The sequence below is a fragment of the Notothenia rossii genome (genome assembly GCF_949606895.1).
Source record: "Notothenia rossii genome assembly, chromosome: 3".
NCBI classification, from domain to species: Eukaryota; Metazoa; Chordata; class Actinopteri; order Perciformes; family Nototheniidae; genus Notothenia; species Notothenia rossii.
Window position 1 is genome coordinate 16,901,648 of NC_136901.1, and position 21,773 is coordinate 16,923,420.

Sequence of the window (21,773 nt, forward strand, 5' to 3'; positions counted from 1 at the left end):
ACCTCCGCCGGTTGGACTGCCAACTCAAGTCCTACCAATTCCTAACAGTTCCTAACAGTTCCGAACAGTTCCGAACGAAGGTCCGACCCAGGTCCTAACAGGTCCTAACCTACACCCAATGACAGGGCAGCTACCCCAACACGTGACATGGGGCAAAAGGTTCGCACCTCCTCCCTCTCTCCATCTCCGCAAGAAGAAGACGAAGAAAAGAAAAACAGGTAATAACAATGAACTTGTATTAATTACACGATAATACTCTATCTGAAAGCTGGCCATGATATTTTCATCCGGGGAAAGTAATTTGTAATAGTTGTCATCGTGTTTATTCTGAGATTCGCCGCATCGGGCATCCGTCCCGTTGTTAAAGTTAGCTCCCGTTGTTAAAGTTAGCTCATGCTAACGCTGTTTTATATCTGTCTGACATTTATAGTAAACCAACCTCGGTCATAATTATTGTAGCATAGAAGGGACACCCGACATAGCGGAAGATATTATTGATTACACATAGTTCAAAGTTGAACTATTTCTGGGTCAAAATAGCAGTAAATGTTGTGTGGTAGTAACCTTGGATTTGCTCGCTGTAACTGTACGGTTATTTTAGAAGTGTGCGGACTTAATAATAAAATGCCGTTATATAGCCTATAACGTTAGTGCTACAGTGAAAAAGTGGCATACTGTTAATATCTGTCCCACCTACAACACATTTGCGATATTGCACTAGTATAACTAATATTGTATTGTCTTGGTGGAGAAAAGAACTGCTCAGATATTTTTAATTCAGTTAAAGTAATATAATCACAGCTAAAGGTACTGCGTTTACATTCTCATATGCTTAATACATATTATAACACTTCATAAGAATTAGTAATGCATTACTGTGTTCTTCAATTAATACTGCTGCTGCTGCTGCTGCTGCTGCTGCATAATAATTATTGATGCATCACTGTGTTCTTCAATTAATATTGCTGCTGCTGCTAAATGTGGCTGGCGCTTATTTATTTACATACTGCTAAGTAGAACAAATCAATGACAATACAATGTCATGTTTACAGTATATATCCTTTTCTATGCATATTTATCTAATTTCACCAACTGACATTTTCCTTGATATTTCAGTGATGACGAAGACAGGTAAACCCGACGGTTGTTGGGCTGGTATCATGCACCAGTATGCCCAGGGGAAGCACCGGTTCAGCACGGGACAGAGACCGAAGGCCAAGAAATGGAAGTCTGTCATTCAGCGTATTGACGCCTGTCCTTTGACACCTATATTCAACCTCCAATTCCGGTACATTGATATCTTCGGCAGAAGAATCCTCTGCAAATGTGGATATCATGTGGTGAGTGATGGTTATAATTAAGTTAGATAATTCAGTTTAAGTTAATCCTGCACGGACGATTGTTGCCATAAGCCAATGTGTATTCACTTGTAGGTGTCTGCACAGGAAAATGCATTGTTTGCAATTATGTCCCTAGCTATGCTTGAATTGCTTTACCCTTGTTAACAATAACATTCAAAATGTATATTCACTCAGATTTATTAAGTGATACACACATGTATATGTACTCCCTTGGGATTGCATACAAGCAGAAGATTGACAATAAAGTTGACTTTGATTACTTTTAGTCAGGTGATCAGGCAGCTGCATCAGGAAGTCAGAACTTGGAGGCAGCATGCAGCTCAAGTTCAGGGAGACAGCAGTCAGTCCCCGCCACACAGAGCAGTGCAGGTGCATCATGCCCTCCAGCTGTCACCGCCACACAGAGCAGCTCAGGTGCATCATGCCCTCCAGCTGTCACCGCCACACAGAGCAGTGCAGGTGCATCATGCCCTCCATCTGTCACCGCCACACAGAGCAGTGAAGGTGCATCATGCCCTCCAGCTGTCACCGCCACACAGAGCAGTGCAGGTGCATCATGCCGTCCAGCTGTCACCGCCACACAGAGCAGTTCAAGCACTCATATCAACTGCTCTCTCTGTAGTATGGATATTTGTGCTGAAGACTTTTTTTAGCATTTGGCTGACTTTCACGCAGAGCAGTGTTGTGAGCAGTGTGGACAGAAGACCAGGGGTGCAATGGAGCTACTCAAACACATTGAGGATTGCCATCTTTCGAGCACCAGCAGGAGTGAAAAACAACAGCCACCACAACACACCTCTGCACCACCACCACAACACACCTCTGCACCACCACCACAACACACCTCTGCACCACCATCACAACAGACTCCTATACCGCAACAGCCACAATCTCCTCCTTATCCTCTTTTTGACACATCTCCATCTCTCGTTCATCTGAGGCCGCCCGAGGTGAATTGGGTGAGGTTTCTCCCCAACCAGTTCAAGCGGGTCATCAAACCAGCCGACCAGGAGTGGATTGCCACGTGTCTCTACGAGCCCACAGGACAGCTTAGGCAACAGTTCTCCCAGAACTGGTTCCATCCCCCAAATCCACCAAAACTTACAACTGCTCCACCTGAACCCATGAACTACTACAGGCAGCGGATGTTTCTGTGGGCACCGATGAGGATGTGGGGTATTCCACTGAAGTGCGCTCAGTGCGGTAGGAAGATGCATCACTCAGGGATATACCCTAAGGTACGGGAAGTAATCAACCTTGATTCACGGTACTACTTGGTCGGCGGTGACTATCCTTGGTGCAGTCAGTGCATGATCGCTGTGTGTCCTTGGAGTGCGGATTTATTGGTTCAGTTAGATCCTGCTCACAGGAACAGGTTTCCTGCAGTTCTCACAGCACAGCTGGCTCTGGACAGGAAGTGTGTGACCATGCTTAAACCTCGGACTGTAGGGAACAGCTCCAGCTACCTGCAGCAAGCACTGGAGGAAGTCCACAGCGAGGAGTGGGCAAGGCATACAATAGAGTACTTGGCTGACTGTGAGCTCCACAAAAAGAGGAGCACAGTGACTCAATCTGATGTAGCAGTCTATATGAGTCCACCGCGCTTCAGCCCCCTACCTCTAGCACAGTGGTTTGAGACGGTCCATGCCAATGAGATCCTGGGTCATCTGTAGGAGATGAAGGGTATAATCACATCCACCTATGGCCGGATCTTAAAACTGGACTCCACAAAGAAGGTGCAGAAAAATATTTGTTAATGTTCTATGTTTGAATTCATTGTCATGAGTTACACTTGATTATGTATTTATATTGGATTTACATGTTTTATAGATCACTAAGAAACTTGCCGGGGCCATTGCAGACACGGCCACATGGATGACAAACGTCAGTAATGAATGTGGCGAGGTTCTGAACTGTGTCCTAACCACTGGTGAGGGAGCTGGTCTAGAGGGCTTGTGCCAAGGCATCGTCAAGCGCTACCAAGACGCTGGGGAGCCAGAGCCAGAAGTTATATATGTGGACCGAGATTGCTGCAACGACACAGGTATTAGGCGGTTTGACTGTTTGTGTATCATTGTGTTATTTATTGCACGGACAAAATGAAAACCTTTACAAATGTGTAAACATAAGACTCTTCTTGTTTGGAATAAGATACTTCATTCTATATGAATACCACCAGTCTAAGATTATACATCTTTGATTTCTTTCCCCACTTCCCTTGCCTCAAATCTAAGGGAGAGACATAAGGAGAGAGGATTCAGTGCAAAAGGCATTCAAAAAAAGAGACATCCTTTTAAACCATTTAAAATTATATTTGATGCAGCATCATATGTGTATTTTATTTATGTATATTGTTTATTTTGTATTCAAACTGCAACGTGGCATAAGGTGAAAATTATATATTACCAACATTTGTATTATTATTATTATTTTTTACATTACATTGCATTTTTTTTTTTTTTTTTTTTTTTTGTGTGCTTCCAGACTCGGTGAGGACACTATCGATACTGACTCAGCAATCACTGTAAGTTATATTCTTGTTTAAATAGACTTCTCTGTTTCATTTATTCTACTCTGTATAATTGTTCTGTAGTTATTGTAGCTAAAACGGCGATTTCTGAGAGATTTTAAAATCTCAGATCTGCTCAACTCCAGGCGTAACTCAGGTCTCAGTGAGTCACGCCCCTCAAGTGTGCATTTCAATAGGTAGCAAGACTCTGCTGATTGCGTGAAGTGCAAAACGCTTCCCAGCTGAAAAACATTTTAAATAGCGCATTTCAAATCAGAATAACTCAGTGTGCTTCCAGACTCGGTGAGGACACTATCGATACTGACTCAGCAATCACTGTAAGTTATATTCTTGTTTAAATAGACTTCTCTGTTTCATTTATTCTACTCTGTATAATTGTTCTGTAGTTATTGTAGCTAAAACGGCGATTTCTGAGAGATTTTAAAATCTCAGATCTGCTCAACTCCAGGCGTAACTCAGGTCTCAGTGAGTCACGCCCCTCAAGTGTGCATTTCAATAGGTAGCAAGACTCTGCTGTCGCCCATCAGCAGAAAATAGTTAACTAATTACAGGGGCGTGCCCCCAAAGCTGTGAGAACTGAGCAATCAGGTATCCATCTTAGGTTGCGTTTTCCTGCAGCGTCAGCTTCAGCGTCAGCCAGACGAAGACTGACAAAGACATTAAGAGTCCTGTGGGAGGCAAAGAGGAGGCAAATCCTACTCTGATTGCGCCAAGTATCGCTGGTGTTATTTAGTTTTATTCAATTCTCTTGGGTTCTCTAGCCCCTCATGCTATAATCATGTGTATTTTCTGCATTCCTGTTCATGTGTCTTCTCGCAATTATCATTGGCCCCGTGTTTCTCCTAATCGATCTCACCGGCCTGCTCTCGTCTATCCCACATGCTCCACTGAGATCCAACATCTCGTTTCAGGGGGCCTGTGGAACTGCCAGTCAGCTGTCCCTAAGGCTGACTTCATCTCTGGCTACGCTTCCCTGCAGTCTCTGGATTTCCTTGCTCTCACGGAGACCTGGATCACTCCATCCAACACATCCACCCCAGCAGCTCTCTCCACAGCATATTCCTTCTCCCATACACCCAGACCCTCTGGCAGAGGAGGTGGCACTGGTCTCCTGCTCTCTCCCAAATGGAGCTTTTCCCTCTTCAAGCTACCTAATTTCACTCCTTCCACCTTTGAATTCCATGCCGTCACAGTAACCCATCCTATACAATTAACCATTGTTGTTCTCTACCGTCCACCAGGCGCCTTGGGGGACTTCTTGGAGGAGTTAGATAATCTCCTCTCACACATCCCTGAAACTGGCCCTCCCGCTGTACTTCTCGGCGATTTCAACCTCCAGACAGGGAAGATATCTGAACTAACATCTCTGTTAACCACCTTTGCTTTCTCACTGTCTCCATCCCCACCAACTCATAAAGCTGGCAATGTCCTTGATCTCATATTCTCAAGGAACTGCTCTACTTCTAACCTCTCTGTAAACCCGCTCCACACCTCCGATCACTTCTTCATTTCATTCTCTCTACCCCTTTCCAAACATAACAACCTCATCTCTTCTAACTCTGCTCCTGTCCGCCGTAACCTCCGTTCCCTCTCCCCCTCTACCTTTACCTCATCGGTGCTCTCAGCCCTCCCTTCCTCTGACTCGTTCCAACTCCTGCCTCCAAACGCTGCTGCAAAAACTCTCCTCTCGACTCTCTCATCCTCTCTGGACTTTCTCTGTCCTCTCACATCGCGGCCGGCTCGTCAGTCCCCTCCTGCTCCCTGGCTAAATGATGCACTGCGTGCTAATAGAACCATCCTTCGGGCAGCAGAGCGGAAATGGTGGAAATCCAAACACCATGACGACCTCCTAACCTATCAGGCTCTCCTCTCCTCTTTCTCTGCTTCCATCTCTCAGGCAAAAAGCACTTTCTTTCAAGATAAGATCCAATCTTCCTATTCCAATCCCAAAAAACTATTTTCTATCTTCTCCACCCTCTTGGACCCCCCCAAAGCACCTCCCCCCTCCTCCCTTCTGTCAAGCGACTTTGTTAACCATTTTGAAAAAAAGGTTGATGATATTCGCTCTTCTTTTTCTGACTCACCTTTACTCACCGCTGGGTCACCAGACCCTCCCTTCACCCACACACTGACCTCCTTCACCTCTGGGTCACCAGACCCTCCCTTCACCCACACACTGACCTCCTTCTCCCCTCTCTCTCCAAGTGAGGTTCTTACCCTCGTTACCTCTGCCCGTCCTACCACCTGTTCTCTGGACCCTATCCCCTCAAACCTCCTTCAGACTATCGCTCCTGATATTCTACCATTTCTCACCCATTTCATCAACACTTCTCTAACTTCTGGTCACTTTCCAAACAGTCTCAAGGAGGCAAGAGTAAACCCTCTCCTAAAGAAACCCACTCTCAACCCGTCTGATGTTATTAACTACAGACCCGTCTCTCTCCTCCCGTTCCTGTCTAAAACACTTGAACGCGCTGTCTTTAAACAACTCTCCTCTTATCTCCATCAGAAAAACCTTCTGGATCCGCACCAGTCTGGTTTCAAGGCAGGTCACTCAACAGAAACTGCTCTCCTTGCTGTCTCTGACAAACTGCACACTGCTAAAGCAGCCTCCCTCTCCTCTGTCATCATCCTTCTGGACCTGTCTGCTGCATTCGACACGGTGAACCATCGGATCCTCCTTCGCACTGTCCAAGAACTTGGAGTTTCAGGCACTGCACTTTCCCTCCTCACCTCATACCTCAACGACCGCACCTACAGGGTTACTTGGAGAGGGTCCGAGTCCGACCCTTGTCAATTAACTACAGGGGTCCCTCAGGGCTCGGTTCTTGGTCCCCTCCTCTTCTCCCTGTACACAAACTCGCTCGGGTCTGTCATTAGCCCGCATGGTTTTTCATACCACTGCTACGCTGACAACACCCAAATAATTCTGTCCTTTCCCCGCTCAGAGACCCAGGTCGTCGCACGCATCTCTGCTTGCCTAGCAGACATCTCTCGGTGGATGTCTGCTCATCACCTCAAGCTCAACCTTGACAAGACTGAACTGCTCTTCCTTCCGGGAAAAGATTGTCCCACTCTTGACCTAACAATCAACATCGGCACCTCTGTTGTCTCCCCGACTCAGACTGCAAGGAATCTGGGTGTGGTCCTAGATAACAAACTGTCCTTCACTGCAAACATCGCTGCTACAACCCGCTGCTGCAGATACACGCATTACAACATCAGGAGGATACGTCCCCAGCTGACCCAGACATCAGCGCAGATTCTGGTCCAGGCTCTCGTCATCTCACGCCTAGACTACTGCAACTCCCTCCTGGCTGGTCTACCTGCATGTGCCATCCGACCTCTGCAGCTCATCCAGAATGCAGCGGCTCGTCTGGTCTTCAACCTTCCCAAATTCTCCCACACCACACCGCTCCTCCGCTCCCTTCACTGGCTTCCAGTAACTGCTAGAATCCACTTCAAGACACTGGTACTTGCGTACCATGCTGCGAATGGATCTGGCCCTTCCTACATCCAGGACATGGTTAAACCGTACACCCCAGCACGTGCACTCCGCTCTGCATCAGCCAAACAGCTCGCTGCACCCGCACTGCGAGGGGGACCCAAGTTCCCGTCAGCAAAAACACGTGGGTTTGCTATCCTGGCTCCAAAATGGTGGAATGAGCTCCCCATTGAAATCAGGACAGCAGATAGCTTACACATCTTCCGACGCAAACTGAAAACTCATCTCTTTAGACTCCACTTCGAGCGATAGAATTACTAACAAAGCACTTATATACTAATAAAGGGCTGGCTTTCTAAATGCCAGTTGAGTAGCACTTGAAATGTTTGGCTCTATGAAACCTGATGTACTTATATGATTCTGTTTTCTTAAAGGTTGTATCTTCCTGGTCGAATGCACTTATTGTAAGTCGCTTTGGATAAAAGCGTCAGCTAAATGCAATGTAATGTAATGTAATACGGCAGTTGAGGCGAAAAGTTCAGCCAACAAAGACTGTTTTCCAAGCAACCACGCTTCTATATTTCATTATAAGCTCTATATCCGTAAAGACATTCTAGTGTTCCTCCCTTAAATGGATTTGATGTTTAGCATCAAACTAGTGTTTTCTAATGCCGCGGAGTCAGCACGTATAACATGCCACACAACTCAAGCGTATTACTAAAGAGATAGGTTCCAATCGGGGGCACAAAGTGCAGCACAGCAGCAGGGGTCTTTTTTGGACTCAATGCCAAGAAGCCAAAGGCGAGAGCCACGAACCATGCTAGCGCAGCTTCTGTCTGCATTTTCGGCCCATTTAAACCCAGTGTTTTGCTCCCTTTGAGCTCTACGCGTTCTGCTACCATAATACAAAGTTGACCCTTGCTCAGAGGCTTTGGAATACCCCCCAGATGCAGGGCAGTATTGTGTTATTTCGATAGCACATATAATAAAATTGGTACGATACAGAGAAGATTAGCATGGCCCCTGCGCAAGGATGACACGCAAATTCGTGAAGCGTTCCTCATTGCCAATTTGTAATGATTTTTCCAACATAAATCCCGATTCCTATCAAGCAGAGGTGGAAGAAGTACTCAGAACTTCCAGTTAAGTAAAAGTGAGGTTGCTTCTCTTGTTTTACACAGTATTTTGTGTTTTTGTCCAATCGGGGGCACAAACTGCAGCAGGGGTCTTTTTTGGACTCAATGCCTATAGTCACTCAATAGCTTTACTCTCTAATTGTGTGCTAGTACAGATTCCAAACAACAGTGAAGATATGTTGCATTTGCAGAGAATGGGAACCTAGTTTTCCTCTTGGATTACAAAGATTCTACCACTCATCTGCCCACATTCACAAGACACCTTAACTACCACTACGCTGGCGAGGTCTTTTTTGGACTCAATGCCAAAGAAGCCACAGGTGAGAGCAACGAACCATGCTAGCGCAGCTGGGGGAAAGGGTGTGTGAATTACTAACAAAGCACTTATATACTAATAAAGGGCTGGCTTTCTAAATGCCAGTTGAGTAGCACTTGAAATGTTTGGCTCTATGAAACCTGATGTACTTATATGATTCTGTTTTCTTAAAGGTTGTATCTTCCTGGTCGAATGCACTTATTGTAAGTCGATTTGGATAAAAGCGTCAGCTAAATGCAATGTAATGTAATGTAATGTAATGTAATGTAATGTGTGGCCTGGGATGTGGAAAAGCCAAGTGAGGGTCACCGCGGGGGCTTGGACTGGGACAACTACGTTGGTGTCTGTTCTCCAGGACGGCCTCCACAATTACTCTGGTTTCTCTTCAAAGCGTATAAGTCTTTCGCCTTTTACTAAAGACTTCCGTGGAGAGGAACATCTACGAGTTCAACCTATTTTTGGTAGGCTTGGCCATTTGGCTGAGCATTCTGAGTTTGTGAAAGACAAGAAAAGAGCAGTCATTCGCACGTGGGCGGTCCAAGCTACGCAGCGCCTCTGTTACGCCAGGTCAAAAGAGCCGCACCAAGACCTGCGGCGACTGCGCAACGAGTCCGTCCCCCGCAGCAAACGTTAGGTGTCATCGCTTCTCGGCCTTTTGGCTAAGATCAAGTGTAGTATCTGTTCTTATCAGTTTAATATCTGATACGTCCCCTATACGGGGACTATATATTAAATGGATTTTTAGCATTGGGAGCTGAAAGAGGGGCTTGCCCCATTCGCTCCACGCATCGAGCCGGTATTGCAGCGCCTCCGGGAACGGTGCACCCATCTCCTGACTTGTGCAAAAACAAACAAAGACGCATCTGGAAACCACAACAAATGGTTTCAATTGAGGGGAGAAACTGTAGCACATCAGCAGCGGATCTTTTTTGGACTCAATGCCAAAGAAGCTAAAGGTGACAAATTGAACTTGCCTTGGCTCTGGAGCGTGGCACGCAGAGGGAGGCTCACTGCAAGGGGCAGAGATATTTCGAGCCCAAAGGAAGGACACGCTCTGGGGAGGACATCGGCACCAGAAAGTCTTTCCTGGAGCAAAGAAGCCGCCACACATGCAAGCTGTAGCCACGTTGTCTTTGACCTTTTCTTCAACACTATAATCAGGGGAGAGCGCGAACGCAGTCCCCCACTACCACAAATTATGCAGTCGAGATTCTCACATTTGGGGAATTCGCAGCGGTCAGCATAGCCGGGGTGCAATGGCCGAGCCTCGCCCTGGGTGAACCACCTTGGTGATCATGGTATCTCCCCTGCCAGGTAAGTATGAGTTGGACGGGTCAGAGGCAGGGCAGTGTTGCAACGACAAAGGACACGGCGTGGCGGTTCCTGCCTCTTAGCCGGCCAAAGCAGCCCATCAACCACATGTAACCCTAAGCCTTAAAGACAGATCAGGCTTGAAATAGACATAGGTTCCAATCGGGGGCACAAAGTGCAGCACAGCAGCAGGGGTCTTTTTTGGACTCAATGCCAAGAAGCCAAAGGCGAGAGCCACGAACCATGCTAGCGCAGCTTCTGTCTGCATTTTCGGCCCATTTAAACCCAGTGTTTTGCTCCCTTTGAGCTCTACGCGTTCTGCTACCATAATACAAAGTTGGCCCTTGCTCAGAGGCTTTGGAATACCCCCCAGATGCAGGGCAGTATTGTGTTATTTCGATAGCACATATAATAAAATTGGTACGATACAGAGAAGATTAGCATGGCCCCTGCGCAAGGATGACACGCAAATTCGTGAAGCGTTCCTCATTGCCAATTTGTAATGATTTTTCCAACATAAATCCCGATTCCTATCAAGCAGAGGTGGAAGAAGTACTCAGAACTTCCAGTTAAGTAAAAGTGAGGTTGCTTCTCTTGTTTTACACAGTATTTTGTGTTTTTGTCCAATCGGGGCCACAAACTGCAGCACAGCAGCAGGGGTCTTTTTTGGACTCAATGCCTATAGTCACTCCATAGCTTTACTCTCTAATTGTGTGCTAGTACAGATTCCAAACAACAGTGAAGATATGTTGCATTTGCAGAGAATGGGAACCTAGTTTTCCTCTTGGCTTACAAAGATTCTACCACTCATCTGCCCACATTCACAAGACACCTTAACTACCACTACGCTGGCGAGGTCAACAGCACGGTCAACAAGGTGGATTTTTCAAAAGATATGCTATATGCTCTAAGTCATTTAAGAAGGGATACAGTCCATCGGTCATCACTTAAAGTGATTTGATGTCGAGCATCTCACTGAGTTCTCAAATCAATGGGAGTCGGCACGGAGAACATCCCTCTTTACTTGTACACTCCAAAGACCTGTGTGTTTGCTGTAGCAGAGTCCAAGTGGTGTAGGCATTATACTTTTTTTTTCATTCAACAAAGAACTGTCTATTGCATTGGCCGGGAATCGGACCCGGGTCTCCCACGTGGCAGGTGAGAATTCTACCACTGAACCACCAATGCTGAATTATAAAGCCAAGCCACCATACGGCAGTTGAGGCGAAAAGTTCAGCCAACAAAGACTGTTTTCCAAGCAACCACGCTTCTATATTTCATTATAAGCTCTATATCCGTAAAGACATTTTAGTGTTCCTCCCTTAAATGGATTTGATGTTTAGCATCAAACTAGTGTTTTCTAATGCCGCGGAGTCAGCACGTATAACATGCCACACAACTCAAGCGTATTACCAAAGAGATAGGTTCCAATCGGGGGCACAAAGTGCAGCACAGCAGCAGGGGTCTTTTTTGGATTCAATGCCAAAGAAGCCACAGGTGAGAGCAACGAACCATGCTAGCGCAGCTGCGGGAAAGGGTGTGGCCTGGGATGTGGAAAAGCCAAGTGAGGGTCACCGCGGGGGCTTGGACTGGGACAACTACGTTGGTGTCTGTTCTCCAGGACGGCCTCCACAATTACTCTGGTTTCTCTTCAAAGCGTATAAGTCTTTCGCCTTTTACTAAAGACTTCCGTGGAGAGGAACACCTACGAGTTCAACCTATTTTTGGTAGGCTCGGCCATTTGGCTGAGCATTCTGAGTTTGTGAAAGACAAGAAAAGAGAAGTCATTCGCACGTGGGCGGTCCAAGCTACGCAGCGCCTCTGTTACGCCAGGTCCAAAGAGCCACACCAAGACCTGCGGCGACTGCGCAACGAGTCCGTCCCCCGCAGCAAACGTTAGGTGTCATCGCTTCTCGGCCTTTTGGCTAAGATCAAGTGTAGTATCTGTTCTTATCAGTTTAATATCTGATACGTCCCCTATACGGGGACTATATATTAAATGGATTTTTAGCATTGGGAGCTGAAAGAGGGGCTTGCCCCATTCGCTCCACGCATCGACCCGGTATTGCAGCGCCTCCGGGAGCGGTGCACCCATCTCATGACTTGTGCAAAAACAAACAAAGACGCATCTGGAAACCACAACAAATGGTTTCAATTGAGGGGAGAAACTGTAGCACATCAGCAGCGGATCTTTTTTGGACTCAATGCCAAAGAAGCTAAAGGTGACAAATTGAACTTGCCTTGGCTCTGGAGCGTGGCACACAGAGGGAGGCTCACTGCAAGGGGCAGAGATATTTCGAGCCCAAAGGAAGGACACGCTCTGGGGAGGACATCGGCACCAGAAAGTCTTTCCTGGAGCAAAGAAGGCGCCACACATGCAAGCTGTAGCCACGTTGTCTTTGACCTTTTCTTCAACACTATAATCAGGGGAGAGCGCGAACGCAGTCCCCCACTACCACAAATTATGCAGTCGAGATTCTCACATTTGGGGAATTCGCAGCGGTCAGCATAGCCGGGGTGCAATGGCCGAGCCTCGCCCTGGGTGAACCACCTTGGTGATCATGGTATCTCCCCTGCCAGGTAAGTATGAGTTGGACGGGTCAGAGGCAGGGCAGTGTTGCAACGACAAAGGACACGGCGTGGCGGTTCCTGCCTCTTAGCCGGCCAAAGCAGCCCATCAACCACATGTAACCCTAAGCCTTAAAGACAGATCAGGCTTGAAATAGACATAGGTTCCAATCGGGGGCACAAAGTGCAGCACAGCAGCAGGGGTCTTTTTTGGACTCAATGCCAAGAAGCCAAAGGCGAGAGCCACGAACCATGCTAGCGCAGCTTCTGTCTGCATTTTCGGCCCATTTAAACCCAGTGTTTTGCTCCCTTTGAGCTCTACGCGTTCTGCTACCATAATACAAAGTTGACCCTTGCTCAGAGGCTTTGGAATACCCCCCAGATGCAGGGCAGTATTGTGTTATTTCGATAGCACATATAATAAAATTGGTACGATACAGAGAAGATTAGCATGGCCCCTGCGCAAGGATGACACGCAAATTCGTGAAGCGTTCCTCATTGCCAATTTGTAATGATTTTTCCAACATAAATCCCGATTCCTATCAAGCAGAGGTGGAAGAAGTACTCAGAACTTCCAGTTAAGTAAAAGTGAGGTTGCTTCTCTTGTTTTACACAGTATTTTGTGTTTTTGTCCAATCGGGGCCACAAACTGCAGCACAGCAGCAGGGGTCTTTTTTGGACTCAATGCCTATAGTCACTCAATAGCTTTCCTACTCTCTAATTGTGTGCTAGTACAGATTCCAAACAACAGTGAAGATATGTTGCATTTGCAGAGAATGGGAACCTAGTTTTCCTCTTGGCTTACAAAGATTCTACCACTCATCTGCCCACATTCCCAAGACACCTTAACTACCACTACGCTGGCGAGGTCAACAGCACGGTCAACAAGGTGGATTTTTCAAAAGATATGCTATATGCTCTAAGTCATTTAAGAAAGGATACAGTCCATCGGTCATCACTTAAAGTGATTTGATGTCGAGCATCTCACTGAGTTCTCAAATCAATGGGAGTCGGCACGGAGAACATCCCTCTTTACTTGTACACTCCAAAGACCTGTGTGTTTGCTGTAGCAGAGTCCAAGTGGTGTAGGCATTATACTTTTTTTTTCATTCAACAAAGAACTGTCTATTGCATTGGCCGGGAATCGGACCCGGGTCTCCCACGTGGCAGGTGAGAATTCTACCACTGAACCACCAATGCTGAATTATAAAGCCAAGCCACCATACGGCAGTTGAGGCGAAAAGTTCAGCCAACAAAGACTGTTTTCCAAGCAACCACGCTTCTATATTTCATTATAAGCTCTATATCCGTAAAGACATTCTAGTGTTCCTCCCTTAAATGGATTTGATGTTTAGCATCAAACTAGTGTTTTCTAATGCCGCGGAGTCAGCACGTATAACATGCCACACAACTCAAGCGTATTACCAAAGAGATAGGTTCCAATCGGGGGCACAAAGTGCAGCACAGCAGCAGGGGTCTTTTTTGGATTCAATGCCAAAGAAGCCACAGGTGAGAGCAACGAACCATGCTAGCGCAGCTGCGGGAAAGGGTGTGGCCTGGGATGTGGAAAAGCCAAGTGAGGGTCACCGCGGGGGCTTGGACTGGGACAACTACGTTGGTGTCTGTTCTCCAGGACGGCCTCCACAATTACTCTGGTTTCTCTTCAAAGCGTATAAGTCTTTCGCCTTTTACTAAAGACTTCCGTGGAGAGGAACACCTACGAGTTCAACCTATTTTTGGTAGGCTCGGCCATTTGGCTGAGCATTCTGAGTTTGTGAAAGACAAGAAAAGAGAAGTCATTCGCACGTGGGCGGTCCAAGCTACGCAGCGCCTCTGTTACGCCAGGTCCAAAGAGCCACACCAAGACCTGCGGCGACTGCGCAACGAGTCCGTCCCCCGCAGCAAACGTTAGGTGTCATCGCTTCTCGGCCTTTTGGCTAAGATCAAGTGTAGTATCTGTTCTTATCAGTTTAATATCTGATACGTCCCCTATACGGGGACTATATATTAAATGGATTTTTAGCATTGGGAGCTGAAAGAGGGGCTTGCCCCATTCGCTCCACGCATCGACCCGGTATTGCAGCGCCTCCGGGAGCGGTGCACCCATCTCATGACTTGTGCAAAAACAAACAAAGACGCATCTGGAAACCACAACAAATGGTTTCAATTGAGGGGAGAAACTGTAGCACATCAGCAGCGGATCTTTTTTGGACTCAATGCCAAATAAGCTAAAGGTGACAAATTGAACTTGCCTTGGCTCTGGAGCGTGGCACGCAGAGGGAGGCTCACTGCAAGGGGCAGAGATATTTCGAGCCCAAAGGAAGGACACGCTCTGGGGAGGACATCGGCACCAGAAAGTCTTTCCTGGAGCAAAGAAGCCGCCACACATGCAAGCTGTAGCCACGTTGTCTTTGACCTTTTCTTCAACACTATAATCAGGGGAGAGCGCGAACGCAGTCCCCCACTACCACAAATTATGCAGTCGAGATTCTCACATTTGGGGAATTCGCAGCGGTCAGCATAGCCGGGGTGCAATGGCCGAGCCTCGCCCTGGGTGAACCACCTTGGTGATCATGGTATCTCCCCTGCCAGGTAAGTATGAGTTGGACGGGTCAGAGGCAGGGCAGTGTTGCAACGACAAAGGACACGGCGTGGCGGTTCCTGCCTCTTAGCCGGCCAAAGCAGCCCATCAACCACATGTAACCCTAAGCCTTAAAGACAGATCAGGCTTGAAATAGACATAGGTTCCAATCGGGGGCACAAAGTGCAGCACAGCAGCAGGGGTCTTTTTTGGACTCAATGCCAAGAAGCCAAAGGCGAGAGCCACGAACCATGCTAGCGCAGCTTCTGTCTGCATTTTCGGCCCATTTAAACCCAGTGTTTTGCTCCCTTTGAGCTCTACGCGTTCTGCTACCATAATACAAAGTTGACCCTTGCTCAGAGGCTTTGGAATACCCCCCAGATGCAGGGGAGTATTGTGTTATTTCGATAGCACATATAATAAAATTGGTACGATACAGAGAAGATTAGCATGGCCCCTGCGCAAGGATGACACGCAAATTCGTGAAGCGTTCCTCATTGCCAATTTGTAATGATTTTTCCAACATAAATCCCGATTCCTATCAAGCAGAGGTGGAAGAAGTACTCAGAACTTCCAGTTAAGTAAAAGTGAGGTTGCTTCTCTTGTTTTACACAGTATTTTGTGTTTTTGTCCAATCGGGGCCACAAACTGCAGCACAGCAGCAGGGGTCTTTTTTGGACTCAATGCCTATAGTCACTCAATAGCTTTACTCTCTAATTGTGTGCTAGTACAGATTCCAAACAACAGTGAAGATATGTTGCATTTGCAGAGAATGGGAACCTAGTTTTCCTCTTGGCTTACAAAGATTCTACCACTCATCTGCCCACATTCCCAAGACACCTTAACTACCACTACGCTGGCGAGGTCAACAGCACGGTCAACAAGGTGGATTTTTCAAAAGATATGCTATATGCTCTAAGTCATTTAAGAAAGGATACAGTCCATCGGTCATCACTTAAAGTGATTTGATGTCGAGCATCTCACTGAGTTCTCAAATCAATGGGAGTCGGCACGGAGAACATCCCTCTTTACTTGTACACTCCAAAGACCTGTGTGTTTGCTGTAGCAGAGTCCAAGTGGTGTAGGCATTATACTTTTTTTTTCATTCAACAAAGAACTGTCTATTGCATTGGCCGGGAATCGGACCCGGGTCTCCCACGTGGCAGGTGAGAATTCTACCACTGAACCACCAATGCTGAATTATAAAGCCAAGCCACCATACGGCAGTTGAGGCGAAAAGTTCAGCCAACAAAGACTGTTTTCCAAGCAACCACGCTTCTATATTTCATTATAAGCTCTATATCCGTAAAGACATTCTAGTGTTCCTCCCTTAAATGGATTTGATGTTTAGCATCAAACTAGTGTTTTCTAATGCCGCGGAGTCAGCACGTATAACATGCCACACAACTCAAGCGTATTACCAAAGAGATAGGTTCCAATCGGGGGCACAAAGTGCAGCACAGCAGCAGGGGTCTTTTTTGGACTCAATGCCAAAGAAGCCACAGGTGAGAGCAACGAACCATGCTAGCGCAGCTGGGGGAAAGGGTGTGGCCTGGGATGTGGAAAAGCCAAGTGAGGGTCACCGCGGGGGCTTGGACTGGGACAACTACGTTGGTGTCTGTTCTCCAGGACGGCCTCCACAATTACTCTGGTTTCTCTTCAAAGCGTATAAGTCTTTCGCCTTTTACTAAAGACTTCCGTGGAGAGGAACACCTACGAGTTCAACCTATTTTTGGTAGGCTTGGCCATTTGGCCGAGCATTCTGAGTTTGTGAAAGACAAGAAAAGAGCAGTCATTCGCACGTGGGCGGTCCAAGCTACGCAGCGCCTCTGTTACGCCAGGTCAAAAGAGCCGCACCAAGACCTGCGGCGACTGCGCAACGAGTCCGGCCCCCGCAGCAAACGTTAGGTGTCATCGCTTCTCGGCCTTTTGGCTAAGATCAAGTGTAGTATCTGTTCTTATCAGTTTAATATCTGATACGTCCCCTATACGGGGACTATATATTAAATGGATTTTTAGCATTGGGAGCTGAAAGAGGGGCTTGCCCCATTCGCTCCACGCATCGACCCGGTATTGCAGCGCGTCCGGGAACGGTGCACCCATCTCCTGACTTGTGGAAAAACAAACAAAGACGCATCTGGAAACCACAACAAATGGTTTCAATTGAGGGGAGAAACTGTAGCACATCAGCAGCGGATCTTTTTTGGACTCAATGCCAAAGAAGCTAAAGGTGACAAATTGAACTTGCCTTGGCTCTGGAGCGTGGCACGCAGAGGGAGGCTCACTGCAAGGGGCAGAGATATTTCGAGCCCAAAGGAAGGACACGCTCTGGGGAGGACATCGGCACCAGAAAGTCTTTCCTGGAGCAAAGAAGCCGCCACACATGCAAGCTGTAGCCACGTTGTCTTTGACCTTTTCTTCAACACTATAATCAGGGGAGAGCGCGAACGCAGTCCCCCACTACCACAAATTATGCAGTCGAGATTCTCACATTTGGGGAATTCGCAGCGGTCAGCATAGCCGGGGTGCAATGGCCGAGCCTCGCCCTGGGTGAACCACCTTGGTGATCATGGTATCTCCCCTGCCAGGTAAGTATGAGTTGGACGGGTCAGAGGCAGGGCAGTGTTGCAACGACAAAGGACACGGCGTGGCGGTTCCTGCCTCTTAGCCGGCCAAAGCAGCCCATCAACCACATGTAACCCTAAGCCTTAAAGACAGATCAGGCTTGAAATAGACATAGGTTCCAATCGGGGGCACAAAGTGCAGCACAGCAGCAGGGGTCTTTTTTGGACTCAATGCCAAGAAGCCAAAGGCGAGAGCCACGAACCATGCTAGCGCAGCTTCTGTCTGCATTTTCGGCCCATTTAAACCCAGTGTTTTGCTCCCTTTGAGCTCTACGCGTTCTGCTACCATAATACAAAGTTGACCCTTGCTCAGAGGCTTTGGAATACCCCCCAGATGCAGGGGAGTATTGTGTTATTTCGATAGCACATATAATAAAATTGGTACGATACAGAGAAGATTAGCATGGCCCCTGCGCAAGGATGACACGCAAATTCGTGAAGCGTTCCTCATTGCCAATTTGTAATGATTTTTCCAACATAAATCCCGATTCCTATCAAGCAGAGGTGGAAGAAGTACTCAGAACTTCCAGTTAAGTAAAAGTGAGGTTGCTTCTCTTGTTTTACACAGTATTTTGTGTTTTTGTCCAATCGGGGCCACAAACTGCAGCACAGCAGCAGGGGTCTTTTTTGGACTCAATGCCTATAGTCACTCAATAGCTTTACTCTCTAATTGTGTGCTAGTACAGATTCCAAACAACAGTGAAGATATGTTGCATTTGCAGAGAATGGGAACCTAGTTTTCCTCTTGGCTTACAAAGATTCTACCACTCATCTGCCCACATTCACAAGACACCTTAACTACCACTACGCTGGCGAGGTCAACAGCACGGTCAACAAGGTGGATTTTTCAAAAGATATGCTATATGCTCTAAGTCATTTAAGAAGGGATACAGTCCATCGGTCATCACTTAAAGTGATTTGATGTCGAGCATCTCACTGAGTTCTCAAATCAATGGGAGTCGGCACGGAGAACATCCCTCTTTACTTGTACACTCCAAAGACCTGTGTGTTTGCTGTAGCAGAGTCCAAGTGGTGTAGGCATTATACTTTATTTTCAGACAACAAAGAACTGTCTATTGCATTGGCCGGGAATCGGAACCGGGTCTCCCACGTGGCAGGTGAGAATTCTACCACTGAACCACCAATGCTGAATTATAAAGCCAAGCCACCATACGGCAGTTGAGGCGAAAAGTTCAGCCAACAAAGACTGTTTTCCAAGCAACCACGCTTCTATATTTCATTATAAGCTCTATATCCGTAAAGACATTCTAGTGTTCCTCCCTTAAATGGATTTGATGTTTAGCATCAAACTAGTGTTTTCTAATGCCGCGGAGTCAGCACGTATAACATGCCACACAACTCAAGCGTATTACTAAAGAGATAGGTTCCAATCGGGGGCACAAAGTGCAGCACAGCAGCAGGGGTCTTTTTTGGACTCAATGCCAAAGAAGCCACAGGTGAGAGCAACGAACCATGCTAGCGCAGCTGGGGGAAAGGGTGTGGCCTGGGATGTGGAAAAGCCAAGTGAGGGTCACCGCGGGGGCTTGGACTGGGACAACTACGTTGGTGTCTGTTCTCCAGGACGGCCTCCACAATTACTCTGGTTTCTCTTCAAAGCGTATAAGTCTTTTGCCTTTTACTAAAGACTTCCGTGGAGAGGAACACCTACGAGTTCAACCTATTTTTGGTAGGCTTGGCCATTTGGCCGAGCATTCTGAGTTTGTGAAAGACAAGAAAAGAGCAGTCATTCGCACGTGGGCGGTCCAAGCTACGCAGCGCCTCTGTTACGCCAGGTCAAAAGAGCCGCACCAAGACCTGCGGCGACTGCGCAACGAGTCCGGCCCCCGCAGCAAACGTTAGGTGTCATCGCTTCTCGGCCTTTTGGCTAAGATCAAGTGTAGTATCTGTTCTTATCAGTTTAATATCTGATACGTCCCCTATACGGGGACTATATATTAAATGGATTTTTAGCATTGGGAGCTGAAAGAGGGGCTTGCCCCATTCGCTCCACGCATCGACCCGGTATTGCAGTGCCTCCGGGAACGGTGCACCCATCTCCTGACTTGTGGAAAAACAAACAAAGACGCATCTGGAAACCACAACAAATGGTTTCAATTGAGGGGAGAAACTGTAGCACATCAGCAGCGGATCCTTTTTGGACTCAATGCCAAAGAAGCTAAAGGTGACAAATTGAACTTGCCTTGGCTCTGGAGCGTGGCACGCAGAGGGAGGCTCACTGCAAGGGGCAGAGATATTTCGAGCCCAAAGGAAGGACACGCTCTGGGGAGGACATCGGCACCAGAAAGTCTTTCCTGGAGCAAAGAAGCCGCCACACATGCAAGCTGTAGCCACGTTGTCTTTGACCTTTTCTTCAACACTATAATCAGGGGAGAGCGCGAACGCAGTCCCCCACTACCACAAATTATGCAGTCGAGATTCTCACATTTGGGGAATTCGCAGCGGTCAGCATAGCCGGGGTGCAATGGCCGAGCCTCGCCCTGGGTGAACCACCTTGGTGATCATGGTATCTCCCCTGCCAGGTAAGTATGAGTTGGACGGGTCAGAGGCAGGGCAGTCTTGCAACGACAAAGGACACGGCGTGGCGGTTCCTGCCTCTTAGCCGGCCAAAGCAGCCCATCAACCACATGTAACCCTAAGCCTTAAAGACAGATCAGGCTTGAAATAGACATAGGTTCCAATCGGGGGCACAAAGTGCAGCACAGCAGCAGGGGTCTTTTTTGGACTCAATGCCAAGAAGCCAAAGGCGAGAGCCACGAACCATGCTAGCGCAGCTTCTGTCTGCATTTTCGGCCCATTTAAACCCAGTGTTTTGCTCCCTTTGAGCTCTACGCGTTCTGCTACCATAATACAAAGTTGACCCTTGCTCAGAGGCTTTGGAATACCCCCCAGATGCAGGGGAGTATTGTGTTATTTCGATAGCACATATAATAAAATTGGTACGATACAGAGAAGATTAGCATGGCCCCTGCGCAAGGATGACACGCAAATTCGTGAAGCGTTCCTCATTGCCAATTTGTAATGATTTTTCCAACATAAATCCCGATTCCTATCAAGCAGAGGTGGAAGAAGTACTCAGAACTTCCAGTTAAGTAAAAGTGAGGTTGCTTCTTTTGTTTTACACAGTATTTTGTGTTTTTGTCCAATCGGGGCCACAAACTTTACTCTCTAATTGTGTGCTAGTACAGATTCCAAACAACAGTGAAGATATGTTGCATTTGCAGAGAATGGGAACCTAGTTTTCCTCTTGGCTTACAAAGATTCTACCACTCATCTGCCCACATTCACAAGACACCTTAACTACCACTACGCTGGCGAGGTCAACAGCACGGTCAACAAGGTGGATTTTTCAAAAGATATGCTATATGCTCTAAGTCATTTAAGAAGGGATACAGTCCATCGGTCATCACTTAAAGTGATTTGATGTCGAGCATCTCACTGAGTTCTCAAATCAATGGGAGTCGGCACGGAGAACATCCCTCTTTACTTGTACACTCCAAAGACCTGTGTGTTTGCTGTAGCAGAGTCCAAGTGGTGTAGGCATTATACTTTATTTTCAGACAACAAAGAACTGTCTATTGCATTGGCCGGGAATCGGAACCGGGTCTCCCACGTGGCAGGTGAGAATTCTACCACTGAACCACCAATGCTGAATTATAAAGCCAAGCCACCATACGGCAGTTGAGGCGAAAAGTTCAGCCAACAAAGACTGTTTTCCAAGCAACCACGCTTCTATATTTCATTATAAGCTCTATATCCGTAAAGACATTCTAGTGTTCCTCCCTTAAATGGATTTGATGTTTAGCATCAAACTAGTGTTTTCTAATGCCGCGGAGTCAGCACGTATAACATGCCACACAACTCAAGCGTATTACTAAAGAGA